Source organism: Balaenoptera musculus, chromosome 14, assembly GCF_009873245.2.
Source record: "Balaenoptera musculus isolate JJ_BM4_2016_0621 chromosome 14, mBalMus1.pri.v3, whole genome shotgun sequence".
Lineage (NCBI taxonomy): Eukaryota > Metazoa > Chordata > Mammalia > Artiodactyla > Balaenopteridae > Balaenoptera > Balaenoptera musculus.
Window position 1 is genome coordinate 27,089,414 of NC_045798.1, and position 5,076 is coordinate 27,094,489.

Consider the following 5,076-nt stretch of genomic DNA (forward strand, 5'->3'; position numbering starts at 1 on the left):
TTTTGCCCATTTTTTTTTTTTCTTTTGCCCATTTTTAATTGGGCTGTTGGTTTTCTTTTCTTTTTTTTTAACTTATTTATTTTATTTTTGGCTATGTTGGGTCTTCGTTGCTGCGCACGGGCTTTTCTCTGGTTGCGGTGAACGGGGGCTACTCTTCGTTGTGGTGTACAGTCTTCTCATTGCGGTGGCTTCTCTTGTTGCGGAGCACAGGCTCTAGGCACGGGGGCTTCAGTAGTTGTGGCACACGGGCTCTAGAGTGCAGGCTCAGTAGTTTTGGTGCACAGGCTTAGTTGCTCCGTGTCATGTGGGATCTTCCCGGACCAGGGCTTGAACCCGTGTCCCCTGCATTGGCAGGAGGATTCTTAACCACTGTGCCACCAAGGAAGCCCTGGTTTTCTTATTGTTGAGTTTTAAGTGTTCTTTGTATATTTTGGGTAACAGTCGTTTATCAGATATGTCTTTTGCAGATATTTTCTCCTAGTCTGTGGCTTGTCTTCTTATTCTCCTGATGGCCAGTCGATTTTTGACAAGAGTGCCAAAACGACTCAGTGGGGCAAAGAATAGTCTGGAACAACAGGGTATCCTCATGCAAATAAATGAATGAAGTTGGACCCCTACCTCACATGACATACAAAAATTAACTCAAAATTGACCGAAGACCTAAATATAAGAGCTGAAACTATAAAAATGCTGTTGTGACTTTGTTAAATTAACATTTGTTAAGTGGAGCCCTGAGGGTGTTGGGTGAGGAATCTCTGATCCACAAAAGACCAGGAAGGAACTGAGAGAGAAATTTGTTACAGGTTCTGGAAGAAGTACACCACACACTGTGAGGGGCCACACCAGGAGGCTAAGGCATAGTGCAGGCAGAAAGCATGGCAGGACCTGGGGGACAGGCTTTTATTAGGGTCTGCAGGTAGAGTGCTTTGGGGTTTCCGGCTGAGTTTGGATTGGTCAGTTCAAAGCAAAAAGAGTGGGGTTCTGGCAAGCTTATCTGAGGATCACACAAGGGGCCATTCCTGGGAGGTGGGAGAGAATGCTTATCAGGAGGACAGTTGAGGAATTCATATCAGGAACTTACATTATTTACCTGTGAGTCTGTAGGCTGTTATCTAGGGCATGCACTCTTGGGAGGGGTTATTATCAGTTCAAGACCCCCGCAGGCTGCCTGGCCACACAAAATGGGTCCCGAGACAATGTTATCTAGTAGTTTAGCTAAACTCTAAACAAACTCTTACAAGAAAACATAGGAGTAACTCTTTATGACAGTGGATTAGGCAATGGTTTTGTAGGCAGATAGGGTAGGAGGTCCCTGAAGAAGAGAACCAGACATAATTTCTTGACATAACCAGATTAACTGGAACCTAAGGAATGACGGTGTTGACTTTTTCTGACCCTCATGATCCAATCAGCTAGAGCCTGGACTCTGTCAACCTTTGCCACAATTCTAGGCTGAATTCTCCTCTGCTCAAGCCCCTTCATGAACATGTATGCACCCTCAGCTTAAGTCATCCTCAATTTTGCTGGTCAGAGAGACTCTGCTTTGGGAAGTAACCCTGGTGTTCTCCTTACTTGCTGCAAGTAATAAATCCTTCCTTCTCCAGCTCTTTGACTTGGTGTTGTCTTTTGTTAGATACCCACCAAGGGGGAAATGCAGTTTTCGGGTAACGGTTTCACAAACATGACACCAAAAGTTCAAGCAACCTAAGAAAAATATAGATGAATTGGAATTCATCAAAATTAAAAACTGGGGACTTCTCTGGCGGTCCAGCTGAGACTCAGCGCTTCCACTGCAGGGGGCACAGGTTTGATCCCTGGTTGGGGAACTAAGATCCTGCATGCTGCACGGTGTGGCCAAAAAAATAAATAAATAAAAACAAAATTAAAAACTTTTGTGTTCAATGGATACCACCAAGAAAGTTAAAAGAGGGAATTCCCTGGTGGTCCAGTGGTTAGGACTCGGCGCTTTTACTGCTGTGGCCAGGGTTCAGTCCCTGGTCAGGGAACTAAGATCCTGCAAGCTGCGTGGCTCAGCCAAAAAAAAAAAAAAAAAAAGGAAAAGATTAAAATCCACAGAACAGGAAAAACTTTGCAAATCATATATCTGATAAGGGGATTGTATCTAGAATATATAAAGAACTCTCACAACTCAACAACAAAATGATAAATAGCCCAATTTAAAAATGCACGAAGGATCTGAATAGACATTTCTTCAAAGAAGACATACAAATGTCCAATAAGCACATGGAAAGATTCTTAACATCAGTAGTCTTTAGGGAAATGCAAACCAAAACCACAGTGCGATGCACTCCCTAGGATGGCTGTTGTCAAAAAGTCAGATAATAATAAGTGTTGAAGACAATATGGAATAATTGGAACCCTCGTACACTGCTGGTGGGAATGGTAAGTTGGTGCAGCTGCTTTGGAAAACCACTGGCCAGTGGTTAAGGCTCCGCGTTTCCAATGCAGGGGGCACGGGTCGGGGTAGGATCCCACGTGTCCCACAGTGCAAAAAAAAAAAAAAAAAAAGAATAAAGTGGTGATACCATACAGATAAATCTTGAAAACATTATGCTAAGTGAAAGCCAGTTACAAAAGACCACATGTTGTCTGATTTTATTTGTATGAATAGGCAAATCTATAGAGACAAAGAGTAGATTAATGGTTTCCAGAGGGTTGGGGGTTGGGGGATGGGAAGTGACTGCTAACAGGTACAGGGTTTCTTTCTGGGGTGATTAAATGTTCTGAAATTAGACAGTGGTGATGGTTGCACAATTACGTGGATACAAAAAAAAACACAGAACTGTACATTTTAAGCTGGTGAGTATTATGGTATGTGAATCAAGTTGTCATAAAAATAAAAGATTAAGGGACTTCCCTGGTGGTCCAGTGGTTAAGACTCTGCACTCCCAATGCAGGGGGCCCAGGTTCGATCCCTGGTCAGGGAGCTAGATCCCGCATGCCGCAACTAAGGATCCTGCGTGCCGCAGTGAAGATCCCGTGTGCCACAACCAAGACCTGGTGCAGCCAAATAAATAAATTAAAAAAATAAATATTTTAAAACTAAATAAATAAAAGATAAAGCACCAAACTGTTTGCAAGAAAGAATTCCAGGGACAGGAAGGGCTGAGTGGCCAGAGAGAGATGAAGCCTCTGGTTGCTCTGGTTGGTACACAGAGGAACAGACTAAGAAGTTGGGAGACCATTGTTTTCCCCTAAACTGGCCCCTTCTGCATTGCTTGATTTAGGTAAAGGCATTACTCTCCCACCTACTCTTAGTCACTGAGACTACGTACCACATGTGACCCAGATGTCCCTACGTCCTTTTGCCTCCTGGAGCTCCCCTTTCTGTTAGCATCCGAGTGATGTGGCTCAAATAGCTCCTTTATCTCAGGTATCCAGGCCCTCCCCAGCTTCCAGGAGCTTTTTGGCAGAGAAGGGGTTGGGGCAAAAGAAATCTTACATTTTTCCCATGTCATCGCTATCTTTTCCTCCACTTTTGTCTGTCTCCTGCAGCTTTTGTCCTCTCTTGTCTACATGCTGGCAGCCCCCTCCCCCAGTCTGCTATTCTCCCCAGGGCCAAATTTAGCCCAAATTCCACCGTTCAAAGTGCACCAGCATGTTGTCGCATATTACCTTTCCAAAATGACCCCCATTACTCCTCACCATGAACTGGTTTCCCAGCTCTTCCTTCTTCTTTTTTTTTTTCTTTTTGGCTGAGCCTCTCAGCTTGCGGATCTTAGTTCCCAGACCAGGGATAGAACCCATGTCCCCTGCAATGGAAGCATGGAGTCCTAGTCACTGGACCACCAGGTGGTGGTCTCTCTTCCTTCTTTATGTCCCCTGTCCCTGGCAATGGCAGTCATGCCTGTCCCCACCTGTTCCAGTCCTTACCAGGGGTGCATTCTCTCCCCCATTTCCTGTCAGCCCCTCTGCCCAAGGCTGGCCCTGGTTCCTTGCACCGATCCTGTTGGACCCCCCTGGGAAGAGGAGGGCTTCTGGTTTTTCCCTAGCTAGCTGCCCAACCCTTCTAACCCCCAGATAGCACTCTCTGAAATCTGCCAGAGCAAGGGAGGAGTGGAGCTGAAGTTAGTCCCACTGAATCCATGGTGGTGGTGTGTGTTGCTCAAACCCAGACCGTTTGATCTGCTACTATGAACATTACCCCAGGCCTCTGTTGACCTAGCAGTGGTAGGCAGGGTAAGAAACCTGCATTTTGCATCTACGTTTTTAAATTTGTTTACTTTAAATTAGTATATAATGTATGTCTATAAATTATTATAAATAATTTGTATTTATTTATATTCTCTTTATTTAACCCCTTTTTGGTCCTCCCTTCTCCACGAAGATTCCAGCTCATTCAGGTTGTGCTTAGAAGAGCCAAGAAGGGGCTCTTCTATGTGGTGTAAACACAGATTCTCCCATGGACCAGAAGCAGGAGTGGGGGGATCTTGGGAAGGTGGTGAACTGAGGATATCAGTCCCCCTTCCGGGAACCTGGGAACTTCTGTGTCCTTTCGCCAAGGTCTGTGGGTGGGTAGTTCTCTGACCTCCTGCAATAACCACCTGTGGAGTCTCCTGCCCCATCCTCCCCCTAAAAATGGCCAAGCCAACCCGCCTCTGCTGCCAGCTGGCTCCCCACTCCACAAAAGCCAGGCCCCCCGGTCTGGCTGCGGTCAGCCACCTTCTTCACTGCAATTTTCGGACCTCCCTGTCCCCCGCCTGCCTTGCCCACCCACCCTGCTTGGCTGCTTATAAAACTCGCGATACTTTGAGACCCACGCATAAGTCCCATTTCCTGAAGGCGGAACTACCCTCCTCAGCTTCACAGCACCTCCTTCTGGGAGTCTATCACGTGGTTGGCACAACATGCTCTGGCGCAAGTCGGGGGTACTGACGTCTGCACCAGTAACAGGCTGCTAACCGAATAGTCTTTCCAGGTATCTGCCAAGTCCGCAAAGCCCTTTCAGTTACCCGCCCTGTCCCTTCTCACACCCCGCGCAGCTCTGCAGGAAGACCGCATTTTACAGACAAACTATGGAGCCTCCCTCACCCGCAGCGACCAGGCGTCAGCCCC

General features: G+C 46.5%; 1 non-coding gene across 1 annotated transcript; it reads left to right on the forward strand.

The window, feature by feature from the left end:
- Window positions 1–2,875: 2,875 nt before the first annotated feature.
- On the forward strand, window positions 2,876–2,948 carry TRNAG-CCC. The gene has a single exon. It is a non-coding gene; the product is annotated as a tRNA-Gly (tRNA).
- Window positions 2,949–5,076: the final 2,128 nt, after the last annotated feature.